At 36.3% G+C, this 17,115-nt stretch overlaps 1 protein-coding gene across 5 annotated transcripts in view; it reads left to right on the top strand.

Moving 5' to 3' along the window:
• ABCA6 (ATP binding cassette subfamily A member 6) overlaps positions 1-17,115 on the top strand; it is a 114,533-nt gene that overhangs the window by 34,855 nt on the left and 62,563 nt on the right. For all 5 annotated transcript variants that reach the window (XM_077853654.1, XM_077853652.1, XM_077853655.1 and 2 more), the window contains one exon: positions 4,411-4,522. The gene's annotated coding sequence lies outside the window, so the exon portion shown is untranslated. The remainder of the gene's footprint in view (positions 1-4,410; positions 4,523-17,115) is intronic.

A 17,115-nucleotide genomic window follows, 5' to 3' on the forward strand; every position in this document is an offset into this window, starting at 1 on the left:
AAAATAATTGTAGAAATCCTGGCCTGGCTCACCTGAAAGGTTAGATCACTTGGGACAGTTCCCTCATTTTACAGAGTGGAAAAAACTTAAAAGAATCATACCTGAACTGAATCCTCTCTATTTAGTGTAGGCTTCCTCCTGAATAATTCTACTGATTTAAAAAAATGTGATAGGTGACCATATTGGCTAATAACATAATCAAACAAATAAACATGAAAAAATTTGATTAATAAATAAATACATTTATTACTTTAGGCAATCTCTGTTTTATTCTCTTTCTTATGCCTTGCTGACATATTGAGAAGATACCATAGCTTTCTGATCATTTCAGATATTAAAATAGTTAAGATTTACCTTAAGAACTAAAAAGGCCTGCCAAGTCCAAATCATAACTTTAATCTCATAAGCAGTGTATAGATTTGTCTCCAACCCTGTTTCAGGCATGCCCTTAGTTTGGCGACCAGTAGGGAGAGAGGGAGCAAGGTCTATCCTTTTATTCTTCTATTTTCTTCTGCATTTCCCTCCTGTAGATCATGCGGACAGTGTGGAGGGTTTAGGGTAAAGAGAAAATGTAGCACCACCATTTATAAAATCGACCCAAGGAATGATATGATTAGGTATTGCAGGGAGGACACTTAGAGACTCAGAAGCAATTTAATAGCCTTTAGGATTTCTACTGTCATATTGAACTCTCTAACAGGTTGTATTAAATCCACACTAAATCCAGCCTTTGGATATTATCCAGAAAGACCAGCCACTGTGACTATATAAAAGCCCCAAAGAAGCAAGATGTTGGATCTCTTTACCCTAAACCCTCCACCCTGCTGTCAGTTCTTTTGCTACACCTTTGTAGAAGACTCATCTTTGACTGCTTTTAAGGTCTTTTGACTCTAGCATCTTTAAGTTTATTAAAGCATTTCTAGGTGTGGATTTCTTTTTATTTATCTTTCTTTTTTTTTTTTTAATTTATCTTTCTTTAAATGAGTTGTACTGCCTGAATCTGTGAATTCTTTTATCAGTTCAGGGAAATTCTCTAGCCAGTATCTCTTCAAATATTCTCTCTCTTACTATAGTAAGAATGAAATATTTATTCTTTGCTCCCTGGACTCTACTGAGATAGTATTAATCTTATCCTCAGCCTACTTTACACATCTCTTAGCATTTTCTTCAAAATTTCCATGTTCTTGTCCTTGCTGTACTCTGAGAAATGCTTCAGACTTTCCATCCAATTCCCTTATTTCTTATTCAATTCCCTTGTATTCTTATTCATTTTATCTTTGATCTTTGACTTTCAAAAATTTCAACTTTGTTTTCTAAAACTCCATTTGGTTCTGTTTCAAACAGTCCAATTATTCCTCATGGTCTTTTGTTACTTTCTCATGTTCTTTATTCCAAGTTTGATTTCCTTATACGTTTATTTGAAAATAATATTTGTACTTATTATTTGACAATTCTAATAGTCTACAGATAGTTTTAATATGTTGTATTGTGGCTGGTTGTTTTGTGTTTGGCTTTTCTAAAACCTTTTTTTTTTATTTAACTAGGAGCATCTATTAAGTTGACTTTTAAGTATATAACTCTCAAGATCTCAAATTGGGGATGCTCTCATCTTAAAAGAATTTTCAATTACTTTCGCAAGAAGTTCAGTGTAGAAACCACATAGAATTGCATAAGCTGTCCTAGAGTAATATCCCTTGATGTGGGATTTGCAAGAAATACTCATAAAGGGGGTTCCTTTTTAATCTATTTATTCTATTGAAGATATTTGAGGGAAGGACCATAAGGAGGGCCTAAGTCTTTGCCTCTCCATCCCTGAACTGGAATAGGCATTTGTTCTCAGGTCAATCAGATTTAGTATTTACTTAATAGTCCAAGTCGGGTTTCAGACTTTGTTTTTGCTCTTAAAGAAGTCCCTCACTGTTTTTCTGAGACCAGCAGTGTATTTAAAAGACATTTATTTTAAGTGGTGTGGGTAAGGTCTTTTTATGATATCTACTTCTCCATGTTTCTACATACAGAAGTTTATAGCTAGCTTGTAAGACTACAGTTTTGTAAAGCAGTGAAATGTAGAATCTAGTTTATAGCAGATGGAAGAGTAAATATAGAAGGGAGAAGTAGAAACAGGAAGTATTTTACAACTTCCTAAAATGTACTGTTGTTGCTATTGTTTGCCAGGGGGAAGAGTTCATGGAAGATCCTTTTTTTAATTTTCCTGATGTTTGGGACAAAACAAATGAGGTAATTTGTGAAGTAAATAGTGAAAAGAAAATAAATAGGAGGAAGGGAGTAGAGTGGTCAAAAATAAGTTACTTTATTGCATTTATAAAATTAGAATGTTTAATGTCTGTTTTCTATAACTTAAGATATATCACTATATATTTTACTAAAGCAAAACCTTTAATCATTAGAGATAGTGTGGGCAGTAAATCTTCAAGGAGAATCTGATACAAGGTTATAAAATAAATGAATGAACCCTAATATTACTTCAGTCTACATTGCTTTTTCTTTCAGAAAATGTTTCTTGTGTTTGTGGAGGAAGCATTGCCTATACGCTTTTTGATCTATCATCTGTTTCATGTGTATCTCGACACCCAACATATTGTACATGGACTTGACAGATGGGCAGTCGACTCACATGATATGTGCTTATAAAAGTGTAGTGGTTGTATATGGGCTCTGAAGTCAGATAGCCCCACGTTTGAATCCTTGATCTAGCACATAATAGCTAGAAGTTACTTCAGTTATCAGAAAATATGTATGATAACAATAGTACTTTAAAGGGTTAAGATTGAGTTTTTCAAAGCACATTAAATGTAACAGTGTAAATAGTTCATCAAGGTACTTGGTAAACAGTAAATGCTCAATAGTTGCTTGAAAGGAGTTTCTATCCTCTTCTTCTCTTTCTCTCCTTTTCTTACAACTACAGTAACTGCAATCCCACTTAAAGAGTTTTGCATAGATTGGACACTTAATATGTATCTTTTTTGATTGTTGGATGAATAAAAAACATAAAAAGTAGAAATTGTCTTTATTCTTTGCCTTCCCAATTCATTCATTGATATTGATCACATTTTACTGTTACGTGCCAGACGCTTTGCTCGAACAAAACAGTCTCTGCAATCAGATGACTTACATACAATGAAATATGTGAAAGAAAGTGATTCTAATTCAAACCAAATCGAACCATTTTTTAGAATGTCCCCTGGATGTGTAATGGAAGGAGAACTGGAGCCAGGGAGTCTGCTTAGGAAACTACCAAAGTAGTCTGAGTGGGAACATGGGTCACTACATACAGTGCTGTCAGTCATTATTTTTCTCTAAGGATTTTTTTTTTTTGAGCATAGTTAACACAATGTTACATTAGTTTACAACATACATTAGGTTACATTAGGTATAAAACATAGTGATTCCACAAGTTTATACATTATACTCTGCTTACCACAAGTGTAGCTACTCTCTGTCACCATACAATGCTATCACAGTATCATTGACTATATTTCTTATGCTGTGCCTTTTATCCCTGTGACTTATTCATCCCTCTGAGGATATTTTATTTTTTAATTTTATTTTTATTTTAAGATTTTATTTATTCATTCATGAGAGACACACACACACACACAGAGGCTCTGTGTCTCTCCCTGCGGGGGGCCTGATGTGGGACTCAATCCCAGGATCTGTAGGATCCCGGCCTGAGCAGATGTTCAACCACTGAACCACCCAGGGGCCCCTCCCCTTGAGGATATTTCAAACTCTTCAATAAGCCTGCCTTAGCATCAAAATGGATAATTCTTGTATTTGTCCTATTGCTTAAATATGGCAATAAATACTCATCTCAATATTTATTTTGTCTTTTATCTTTTAAGTTCCTAAGTCATGTCATCGGTTAATTCCTAATTATATCCTGATGCTGAAAGCATATGAGATTTTTTCTAAATTAATTAATTTATTTATTCATGAGAGAGAGAGAGAGAGGCAGAGACACAGGCAGAGGGAGAAGCAGGCTCCATGCAGGGAGCCTGATGGTGGGACTCGATCCCGGAGCTCCAGGATCACGCCCTGGGCTGAAGGCAGCACTAAACCACTGAGCCACCCGGGCTGCCCAGCATATGAGAATTTTGGGTGATAAAGAAAATAATGTTACATCCCCTCCTTTTATTGTGCTCTCCATCCATATCAGATAGTGTAAAATCTTTTAGATATATATGTCTGACTTTATTATAATCCTGTGTTCAATCGTAATGATAGTTTCATGCTTCCTAAAGAGGAAATCCTAACAATACTGCTACATATAAGGTGAAAATTGAAAATGAGAATATCTCCCAGGAAAACAGGTCATTCATAGGAAATAGCCTAAAATAGCATGTATGACTGAGAAAAGAATAATACCTTTGGTTATTTTCTTTTTTTTAGATCTCAATATTTTTACTCATCATCCTGTCATCAGTTGAAGAACTAAATTTAATTATGCATGATTTCAATACCTTTCTACACTTTAATTGGATTTTTCACACTTCTAATAGAGGTAAGCGATATTACCTACTGTGTGACTGGCCTTAACCATGTATCCCATTAATAAAATCTTGCCAAAAGTTGGAACAGGTGCCAGATTTAGAAGTTATTAAATGCTGATAAGTTCTGAAGTTAAGATTACAAAACTGAATAAAGTTGATGTTCGTGTTTAAATTCCTTTTCCTAAAAAAAAAAAAAAAAAAAATTAAATAAATAAATAAATAAATAAATAAATAAATAAATAAATAAATCCTTTTCCTAAAATATAAGACTGCATGGAAGATGCAACATATCGTGCTCTTTGATTGCATACCACTTAATGTCAATAAATTGTTTAGAAAGTGTGATTGGTAAGAGAAGAAAAAATATGTTGCTACAAAGTGCTTCTGGGAGAAACCAAGCACTTTGGACAATACGGGACAACTGTTGATAAATCTCATCTACCGTTGTACTTTATCACTTCCACTAAAAAGAAACTTGCAAGTTCACTCCTTAGTGAGCACCAGGAATTGTATGGAACTGTTGAGTTACTATATTGTATACCTTAAACTAATATAACATTTCATGTTAACTAATTGGAATTAAAATGAAACATAAAGTTAAAAAATAGTTAATACTGTATAGTATTTTTAGGCAAGTTGAGTTTTTGTTCTGAGCATCCCTCTTAGCAGTGGTTAAGCACCAAAGCTTGTTTTCCTCCTGCTTACAGCAAGTTCAGTCCCTGAGGAGAAGACACGATAATGAGCTGGTGTGTTCAGTATGTGTGTGGAATGTTTTGAAAAGGGAAGAGAAGAAGCCAATTCTGGTGATCATTTATGATGTAATATGAGGATGATCTGGATGGTGGCAGACTGGAAACCCTGATAAGTCCATATCTGAGGGAATTTAGAGAGCTAATGGACAGATGTGATAAAAAGTTTTAAAGACAAGAGTCAAAGAACATATTTCAAGGGATGTGGCTACAAGAGGAATCTTGTAGGTAGTAAATTAATCCTTTTCTTTCTTTTGAAGCAGAGGATAGCAATTTAAGTGTAGAGGCTTACGTTCTCTTGATAGTTGTTGTACAGCTAGAATCACATTGTTATATTATTTTATTTTTTCTGTAGGATCTCTTGAAAAAGTAGGGAATATTACCCAAATCTAGAAGAACCAGAGGAAGATGTTCTAACTGTAAGAGTGAACACAGCAAATACACTCACTACTCCAAACCTGAATGAGGTGAAAACAAATAACTTGAATCCTTTAAAAAACACTGGGCTAATCGCTTGTCCTGTCAAGTTGATGAACTCCTGGCTTTTATTTTCAAAACTTGCTTTCATTCCTGTAACACCGACATTTGTAGGTCAGATTTAAATCATAGCCTTTGAAGTATCTATCTTGTCATAACTCTTAATTTTCTCTTCTTCAGTTTTTCATAGATCTTAACCTGCCAGGGCTTCATTCATCAGTGTAATTCAAAACAGTCTCTGATATTTTCATCAATCTTGACAAAATCTCACATCTTTTGCAAGAGGTGCAGTTTCCTTTTGCATTAATGTTGAAGTTGCGACATTAATAACTGTAATTAGCAAGTGAATATACACTGCATGGAAATCAATAAGAAACACACCAGAAATGAAATTAGGGCCAAGGGCATAATGAAAATGCAATGGATGTGATTGGGAACTGGTTTTCTAAGTAATTGATAAAGTAATCTCCATTCAAGAACCTATATTTGGGCACTTCATTTGCAAAAAGAGGCTGAACAAAATCTAGTTATATTTATGGTCTAGGACATAAAAGATAAAGCATGAATGCACAAGATATCTGGTATTTAACAGGAAAATCCATGCTTTGTCATGTTTTCCAAAAAACAGTCATAATGGCAAGCTGTTTACATAAAGAATATAAAGAGAAAAAAAGAAAGTCGCTTTTCAACAAGAAAGAAGAAAAATAATTGTAAGAAATGTCTCCTGTGTTAACAAGGGTTTGGACACCGTTCCCTTTATCAGAATATTTCTTATTTATTTGGGACTATAAAAAGGAGAAAATGTTTTATTCTTTGAGATTGTTCATTACCTTAACATGTAATTATAAAGATACTTGACATGTTGGCAGAGAACGTTTTCTGCTTCAAAACCGTGTCCCCATTCAAATAGTAAGAAACCCAGTCCTGGATCAGGAAGATGGACTCATTTTACTGTAAACCCAAAGTCTTTCCATTTACATTGAAATATAGAAGATTATAAAGGAGTTTTTTGAAAATGTTATTTTGTTTCCAAATGTTACTAAACTAAGTGATTTCAGGTTAGTCAGACTTTGAAGTACAAACATCAATGATGACTCTTCCAGATGAAGTTTTAGGATTGCTGGGACACAGTGGAGCCAATAAAAGTACTTCTATTAAAATGGTTAACAGGAGACACAAAGCCAACTGCCAACTGGAATAATATGTGAAGGAACCAAGCTCATTGCCAGTGGAAATTTCATTTTAAATATCAACAGCATCCTCTATATTGTTCTATCAGTAAATTGAATGATTTTTTAAAAAATGAATTTTAAAAAAAGAAATGAATGAATAGGGACCCCTGGGTGGCTCAGTGGTTGAGCATCTGCCTTAGGCTCAGGTCATGATCTCGAGGTCCTGGGATTGAGTCTTGTATCAGGCTCCCCGGAGGGAGCCTGCTTCTCCTTCTACCTATGTCTCTGCCTCTGTCTCATGAATAAATAAAATCTTTTTTAAAAATAGAATAAATAGATGAAAGATTGTATAAAATATCTCTGTATGCTCAAAAAATAGTGACGCTTAATGGCCACTTTTTTTTTTTTTTTTAAGAGAGAGAGCACACAAGTGGGGAGGGTAGGGGCAGAGGGAGAGGAAGGGAGAGAATCTTTTTTTTTTTTTTTTCCTAGAATTTAATTTTATTGTAGTACATTAAGAGTCATGTATGCCAGGAAAGCCAGTAATTATTCATAAGCTTAGTAGTTCACCACAGTTTTAGAAAGCACATAATACATTCAAATAAGGCATTACAGAAAGTTTTGTAAAGAATTAAATGTGTCCTGCAATCCTTTTTTAAAAAAGCCTTGGTCCATTCTGAAAGATCAACATTGAATTTTAAAAAATCAAAAGAAAAGTTTTTTCCCACAAAAATACACGAAGAACCACTTGCTGGCATTTATATTTTGAGTGCCTGGGATAACAGGCCGGTGTTCAAAGGCAGTTCATAACAGGTTGTACCAGGCCTCGTTGCATCTGATTTAGCAGCAAGTAAGAGTAAATATCCCACTGAAGATGTAGCTGATTTTTTCATCCACCTCTCATTGCCCCACTCTTCCTGCCAGGCCACAGGACATAAGCACGCATCCTTGTTGCCCTACGAAGAAATCAAATTCTCTTCGCTTTTAAAGGGCTACTTACTCAGGCTACACACACAGGTGGAGTTCTTGCCCTGCTGACGGTGGCAGGGAAAGCCAGCAGCTGCCCGCTGCTTTCACTAGGAATAAAGTCCTTCAACAAACTCAGTTACCTTCCTGGTCCTTTTTAACCTCTCATGTAAATCCTTTTAATTGCTACTAATTTGATTAGTTTACTAATTTTGATTGTTTACTAATTATGATTGTTAAGCGTGTCAGGGAAATTCTCCCCAGGCATAACTGATCTATTTCTACTTCCTGAGGACCCAGTATGCTTGCTTTTATGTAGGGCCATGGGTTTGCTTTTCTTCTTGTATTTTAATTTGTCACTCATCACAGCAGATTTTACATAGTGATCAAAAAGAGAAACTGGCAAGTAGATCCTAAAGCACATACTTATACTTCTTAACCTGAGTAATAATCTGAAAACACAAGACTAATTACATTTTCTGTTGATAATTCAACCTCAGTGCTTTTGTAAGAACTTCCAATGTCAATTTCTAATAAATCATTTTTTTCAATACACATGTTCTCAAAACCTGTCATAGGAAAGTAATATTTTCCTATATGCTAATTTAACACAATTTTATAGCAGACTGAAAATTCTAAATAAACTGAAAGTTTGTTTATGACATAATAAATACAGTATATACGGTTAAGTTTTTAAGTTTCTTACTGTAAAGGCAACAGTGAATTTGCATCCTGAAACTAATCTGCATATCTGAAGCTTATCAGATAGACACAGTGATTAATCTGAACATGCCCTTCGAAGTCATTAAGCAGCGTCTCACCGCACGCTGGGTTCATCCGGCCAGCGGCCGAGTCTACAACATCGAATTCAACCCTCCCAAAGCCATGGGCATTGATGACCTGACAGGGGAGCCTCTCATTCAGCGGGATGATGACAAGCCAGAGACGGTTGTCAGGAGACTCAAGGCTTATGAATTCCAAACACAGCCGGTCCTGGAATATTACTGGAAAAAGGGAGTATTGGAAACCTTCTCTGGGACAGAAACCAACAAGATCTGGCCCCATGTGTATGCTTTCCTACAAACAAAAGTTCCACAAATAAACCAGAAAGCATCAGTTACTCCATGAGGAAAAGTGTACATCACCAGTAAGATGAGCAGAGACTCCTCGCCTGTGCATTTAGAAGCTCCGTGTTCTGAGACTGGCATGTATGAATTCTTTGAAAATTATATTAGTTTCGCTTCTACTGATTTCATTCTGGAAATTAAGAATGGGCCAAATGAGTCCGATACTAAGATTCATCTTTTTGTCTACCCAGGGTATCTTCTATGGGCATGTAATTTAAAAACATCAGATGTCCTAATTAAAAGAGCAATTGGTAGTAATATTGACTTTTGTTCAGAAGAGTAAGTGGTTGATAAAAAATTTTCTTATTCTTTGGAGAAGCTAAAAACATTTCCATGTCACTCGGTAAAGTATCTCATCAGAGAAATGTGTTGTAGACTGATGCCAAAACCCAGCATCGTTAGCACTGCGGTACATGGTTTTGTGAAACACTATCAAATTCTAGAAGGGAGAGAACCTTAAGCTGGCTCCACGCTCAGCACAGAGCCCCGTATGGAGTTCGATCTCACGACCCTGAGATCATGACCTGAGATGAAATCAAGAGTTGAAGGCTTAACTGACTGAGCCACCCAGGTGCCCCTATGGCCACTTTTTAAAAATTCAAGTAAAATTAATATGCAGTGTTGTACTGGTTTCAGGTGTACAATATAATGATTGAACAACTCTATATATCACCCAGTGCTCATTACCCAGTACTCTTAATCCCCTTCACCTATTTCACCCACCCACCCTCCACCAACTCGGCAATCACTAGTTTGTTCTCTATATTTAAGAGAGTTTTTTGTCGGTCTCCTTTTTTCTTTGTTCATTTGTTTCTTAAATTCCACATATGAGTAAAGTCATATATTTTTTGTCTTTCTCAGACTGACTTATTTCCCTTAGCATTGTATCTTCTAGATCTATCGACATTGTCCCCGGAGGCAAGATCTTTTTGTTTTCTATGGCTGAGTTAGATATATGTATATATCTCATATCTTTATCCATTCATCTATCAATGAGCACTTGGGTTGCTTCCATAATGTGACTATTGTAAAACTGCTGCAATAAAATATGGGGGCATTTATCTTTTTGAATGAGTATTTTAGTTTTCTTTGGTTTAATACCCAGTAGTGAAATTACTGGATCATAGAGTAGTTCTATTTTTAATTTTTTGGGGAACTGCCATACTGTTTTCCACAGTGGCTGCACCAGTTTATGTTCCTATCCACAGTGTATGAGGCTTAATGGCCACTTTTATCTCCTTTAGTAGAAGGAGGATTGGAACAAAAGCTGGATGTGGATCTTTCATTGTTCAATGCAGGTGGTTTTACAAGGCTGTAGAACATCACTAAGGCAACAGGAAGATGAAACCCTCAAGTTTTTGGGGGTATTGTCCTCAGGAAAACTCACTGTGTCCCAATCTTACAATGCAAGATCACCTGAGTTGTATGTGGTCATGAAAGGAATAGGCAAACAAGATGCTACTCCTAGTACTTCAGGGGAGGGAGGGAAGCCTCATTCATACTTTGTAGCAGGAGGAAGAGAGGAACCTGTCACTTCCTCATTAAATATGGAAGAAAATCGTAAACAAGGTCTTTACATTTTCATGCAAATAAAATGATTAAAAATCTAAATAACGAAATCATAAGATTTAGTGTTTGCTGTGATGTGAATGGTCCTTCAATATATTATTTTTAAGTTGATCGTGCTAGGGTTTTCTATATTGTTGGTTTAGGTAAGGATATGTGGCTTATGGATAATTACAGTGGTTTTTTTGTCAGGTTGGTGGAAGCGTTCAAGATTCAGGAAGAACGTGAATTTCCTGTGAAGGCTTTATCTGAGGGAATAAAGAGGGAGGTAGGAAGGGGGCTTGGTTTTACTTTGTGTACCCCACAGATAAGAGCCAGATACACTGTTCCTCTTACAACTGTGCTTCATGCTGAGCATCCTGGGAGACCCATCAGTGGTGTTTCTGGACATGCCATCCTTGAGCATGGACCCTGGGCGACAACAGCAAATGTGGTGAGGGGTGTTCTATTAAGTGTAGAGTTAGTAGTATGATCCTAGAGTTAACAATATATAATATATATATATATATATATATATATATATATATATATATATTTTACATTTGCTCCATTTATCTTTGAGGCTCACATCCTCTATTATTTAATTCATTGAAACTCAATATAGTTTTTTAAATTCCTCAAGGAAGGAAAAATAGATGTTTTAAGAATCTAAGAGAATCTTAAATATATTTGCTTGGATTTTCTTTTTCTTACTCCTCTTCCCTTGCCTCTTCTTCTTCTGTTTTTCAGTTATTGAAATAATACAATGTGGTGTTTCTCTGCACTCCAAGTTTTTTTAAACAAACATTATTCTACTCACTGTTTCCCAATCTTCAACTTTTCATTCTATGAAGCCAATTGATGTGGTAATATTACATAATGCAGTACAGTTTTTGTTCTCTCTCTCTAGAGCAAAGATTTTTTTCCCTTGTAACTGGAATACAAAATTTTCTATTTAGTCCTCATATTTCTTTCCATTTACCTATTTTCCCAAATTACTTTCTAAGTGTGAACAATTCCTTGCTTTATCTTTAGACAGGCAATTCAAGCTATTGTTAAAAACACAGAGAAGGGTGCCCTTCTGACCACCCACTCCATGGCAGAGGCTGAGGCCATGTGTGACTGAGTGGCCATAATGGTGCTGGAAAGCTGAGGTGGGTGCCCATCCCTGTTCACATTCACGCCCCAAGTTCTTACAGAGAGAATTACAGTTCACTGTGAACAGCTGGTGCTCTGCAGCAACTTGATCTATGAACAAACACCTTCTACTTTTGCAACTGAGGAAGAAATGAAAAGATAAATGGTTTTTTTCTCCAAACCTTTTTTTTTTCTCTTCCCTGGATTAGATTGATTTCATTTAACATCTGAAAAGCAAATTTGGTGAAAATTATTTTAAAAGTAAAAATGAAGGCTCCCTCTTGAGTGGAGCCTCTCTCTATGGAGCCTCTCTATGGAGCCTCTTGAGTGGAGCCTCTTGAGTGGAGCCTCTTCTTTCTTTCTTTCTTTCTTTCTTTCTTTCTTTCTTTCTTTCTTTCTGAGAGAGAGCACAAGCAGGGGGAGCAGCAGGCAGAGGGAGAGGGAGAAGCAGGCTCCCCACTGAGCAGGGAGCCAGATGTGGCGCTTGATCTTGGGACCCCAGGATCATGACCTGAACCAAAGGCAGACGCTTAATCGACTGAGCCACCCAGGAGCCCCACATGGATATTCTGAAGCTTTTTCCACAGGTTGCTTGACAAGAAAGGTAAAGGACATTTTTGGCTTGGGTGACAAGTACAGAGGTTTTCCAGCACACTTGATTTAGTCTTGGATGAATCTGTACAGGAAGAGAAAGGCTGAGCTGGCTTATTTATAATAAAACAAGTTGTTTGAGGTCACTTGGATGCAGAGAAAAAAGAGCAATTGAAAAATTATTTTCAGTGAGTGTTTCATATCTCAGAAAAGGTGGGTGGGGTGTGTGTCCACGCATGTGCCTGTGTGTAAATGGTGGAATGGTTCAAAAATTAGGAACAAAGAACAAACTAAATCATGAATATAATTTTTTTAATAGACAGTGGGGGTGGGGTGGCCTGGGTGGCTCAGTCGAGTAAGCATCTGCCTTTGGCTCAGATCATGATCCCAGGGTCCTGGGATTGAGCCCTGAGTCAGGCTCCCTGCTCAAGTGCAGAGCCTGCTTCTCCCTCTCCTCCCCACTTGTGTTATTTCTGTCACTATCTCTGTCTTTCTTGCTCTCAGATAAATTAAAAAAAAATAGACAATGAAGATTATGTATCAACCTATGACATTTTACCGAATGTGAAATTGCATCAAAAGCTCCAATAACACACACTCATATGCTTAAGAAAGATTGACTCTATCTTAAATCAATTGATTATTGGCCATTTAATCCTCTCTATGGTTCTTTTACATTAGTGTGGTTAGCTATCAGTTACAAGCAAGAATAACCAAACCCATGTGAATAGCAGTATGAAGTTGAATTGAATTGAAAGAAGTACAGGGGGGAGCCTGGGTGGCTCAGTCAGTGAAACCTCAGACTCTTGATTTCGGCTCAGGTCATGATCTCAGGGTCATGAGATAAAGCCCTGTGTCAGGCTCTGTGCTGGGTGGACTCTGCTTGGGATTCTCTCTTTCCCTCTCTCTCTACCCTCCCCCACTTGCATTCTCTCTCTAAAATAAATAAATAAATGAAATCTTTGTGTGTATGTGTGTTTTTTTTTTTAAGGAAGATGTACAGAGTTTTCTTATGTATTATTTCTATTCATTCTTTTTTAAAAAGTAATGTTTATTGAGGAGCACCTGGATGACTCAATTGGTTGAGCATCTGACTCTTGGTTTTGGCTTAGGTCATAATCTCATGGGTCATGGGATTGCGCCCTGCATGGGGATCCATGCTTAGCAGGGAGTCTGCTTGAAGATTCTCTCCCTCCGCCCCTCCCCTCATTTGTGTGCACTCTCTTCCTCAAATAAATGAGTAAATAAATCTTTAAAAAAATACTTCTTGAATACCTACTATATGCTGGAGACCATGTATAGAGCAGTCAGTAAATAGAGAAGATTCCTATGATGCTTATAGTCTTTGGAGGACAAGGATATTAAGCAAGTGAAGATACAAAGAAACGAGGAAATGCCATTAAGGTAGAACTTTAAGCAGTCCACAGCTCTGAAAGTTGACTCAAGGTTCTATGTGATACTGAGTATTCTACAACACTGCCAGAAGCTATCGGAGACCTGAGAGGGAGCTTTACCCATTATGTTACAATAAGCTTTTGAATGGGCCAACAGCAGGGTTTAGGTTGAGAGGCTATTCCTCCATTTTCTTTACATAAATAACCTACTTAGCTTTTTAGTTTTCTTTTTCTTGTTTCTTCTAAAAATAAAACATTTTGTGATAAAATATATATATATATTGAAAAATGTACTTTATTTCAGCAGATATTTAACCACCTACCATATGAGCCTCTGTGCTAGGCACATAATGCAACTAAAAAATGTTCATGTCTAGTTTTTGTGTTTAATAGACAATGCTGCAGATCCCATACGGTAGCTACAGATGTAGTAATGGAAGAGGAAGGTCAAGAAAATAAGGTCAAAGATATCCAGGCCTTTTGGAATTAAAGGTCATTAGTGTCTAAATTCCATCAATGGCATTTCAGTCTACAGGCAAACTTCCTAGAAGTTGGAATTGGAGACAGTTTACTCATCTGATTATTCTACTTTCCCATCTGACATTAGGATAGAACTTCGTGAAATACATTCAGTGTAAACGAGTTTGTTAACTTCAATCTTTTCTACTAAAAGTGTCTAGAGATGGAAAAAAATAACATGCGTGAGCAGACTGATAATGGTAGTGGGTGTGGAAAAGGAGTGGTTGGATTATAAGAATTTAGCCATGTTTCTCCTCTGTATCTAGAGACACTGGTCTATGTCTGCACACCTTCTTGGCAGTTTTATCCCTATAGCAGAGAGGGGGAAAAAGTGTCTCACCAGGCCCTGTGGCCTGGTTAACACTGTCACTGTGATGAACATACAGTAGCCCATTAGGGACACTGCAAAAAAAAAAAAAAAAAAAAAGTGAAATTGATCTAATCAATTGCCAAGAAAGTCTACCAACAACCAACCACTGTGCTGCACAACCTAGACCCCTATGTTATGTGCCATTAATGGAAGAGATCATTGGCTAGATGAGGAGAATTGGACGATAGAAAGACTGAACCTTACTTGGAATAATAAGCAAAGTTTCCTAAAGAAAGAAAAATTAGCTATGTTTCAGGGAAGACCTTAAAATACTATTTAGAATTTTGCTTCAGTCACATTTGGGAGTGCTTGCTGAGCTTACAATTTTTCCTTTTTCAAGGACAGCTTTATTTCTTTTTTGGCAACTCACAGTGTGGACCTCTAGTAGCTGTACCTACATCATGAGACTCCAGGCTAGTGATTACAACAAATCCAGGCAGGAGTCATTTGAGATCTGTCCCAGAGGTTTGAGCAAGAACAGAGATACTGGCAGCTGGCATACCTCTAGAGAGATCCACAGACTCTTGGTGCTGAGATTGTGTTTTAGAGTCATATTGATCTAATCCTGGTGGTGGCTCCTAGTCACTCTGACCACACTATGCTTATTTGTACATGTTCTTCACAAAGCATATAAGCAACATACAGAAGCTTATGAGAGGAAAACATACAAAAGGAGAAGAAATAGAAAGGTAAATTTATTGCTGTGGCTAAAATTCTAGGAAACTTGTGGTTCTAATATGCTGCCAAAACTCCTAAATTGTAGTTTACTTGAAAATTTTCTTTACCTAGAAAATGAATTATGAACACATACTTTGTTTTGCTTCAATAAAGCTTTGATATAATCCTAGATAGCCAAACCTCCCCAAAATCACAATCTTTCCAAACACAGTGAGTCAGCTCTCTGCCATGTACTTGAAAGTATTTATCAAACACTTCTGAAACTCAACTCTTGTTGTTTTTTTAAAAATTATTTTTAACTGAAGTACATCTTTTAGCTTTCTTTCAGCCATATTGTGCAAGAGGTAAATAAATTCTCTCTGAGAGGATCTTTATTTCATGCACATTTAACTGGGTATAGAATTTGAGGTTGACCGTTCATTTGTCTCAGTACTTTGACAACATTATTGCATTATTTATGACCTCATTTGGCTGCTGATTCTTAGTTGATAACTTGTCTTATTGTTTTTAAGTATTCCCTCTCTTCACTTTCTCCTCTCTCATATTTGCAGAACTCATCACAAAAATGTTAGTTGTTAGATTTTTGTTTTTAACTCTGGACACATTATCTTTTTTCTTAATCTGAGGGCCCATAACTTCAACTCTGGATAATTTTCATCCATCTTATCTTTGAAAATTTCTCTTATTTCTTCCATTTATTTTCCTTATTATAAAATGCCTATTAGACATGTACTGGACACCTCATTCTGTCTTTCATGTCTTTTAATTTGTCTTCAGTATTTTTCCATCTTGTTCTGTCTTTGCACTATATAATTTCTTCAGTTATATTTCTGGATTTTCTTGTCAGCTGTGCCTAATCTGCTATAAAACTTATCCATTAAAATTTTAATATTAACAATTATTAGTAACTTTAAATATCTATAAGTTCTAATGGGTTATTTTCCTATTAGTCTTCCTTTTCATTGCTTCCTATTTTAACCAATTTATGTTACTTCTTTAATACTAATAGTCTCATTTTGTTTGTCTGCTGATTCTCTTTTATGGTGGACTTTTGATCATGAGTTTAGCTGCTGGGAGGAATATTTCTTTAACTCTGTTGGTTTGTGCCCTGATTCCTGGACATATCTCTGTAGAATTGTTTCTATCTTCTCTGTGGGGCTCCAGAGTAATAGTAATAGTAAGAGGAGGAGGAGGAGGAGGAGAAGGGAAAGGAGGAGGAAGAATAGGAAGAGTAGGATTATCAGCAACAAGTAATGTTTTTTGAGTTTTTATGATTTTCCAGGCATTGTTTTTTGAATTTTAGTTATATCAATGAATTTAATTTCCACAGTAACCATACATACATATGTACATACATACACAATTATTATCTTGATGTTAAGGAGGGGGGTTAAATAGATTGTGCAAAGTCACACAGCTAATGCATGGCAGAGCTAGAATTCAAACCCAAGTTTGGCTCCAGAATGCAACCAACTGCTATGATATTTCCTATGTTTCCAGACATGCTACTATGCAGGGAGAATAAATTAGGATCTTTCTCCTATGCCCTGTATCTGGCATGTTCTACATACGGTTGAGTTTTTCATTTTCTATATTTTTTTAATCCAGAGATTGGGCAAAGAATACACATCCTTACTTTTCCTTGGGGGTATTGGTGGTTTTACTATTTCTATTTCTAGCACTGAGAAGTCCTGTGAAGCTTCTGGATTCATGCAGAGATATGAAATCCAGCTTCATAACCTGTCAAGTCTAGGTCACAAAGTTATTGAAACACCTCTTTGGACAGCTAGATTGCTGACATACCATTCTAGCCTTAATTTCTCTTTTTATTTTTAAGACCTGGGGATATTCCTTCCTTTCCTCTTTGTTTCTTCCATTG

Source organism: Canis aureus, chromosome 16 (genome assembly GCF_053574225.1).
Source record: "Canis aureus isolate CA01 chromosome 16, VMU_Caureus_v.1.0, whole genome shotgun sequence".
Lineage (NCBI taxonomy): Eukaryota > Metazoa > Chordata > Mammalia > Carnivora > Canidae > Canis > Canis aureus.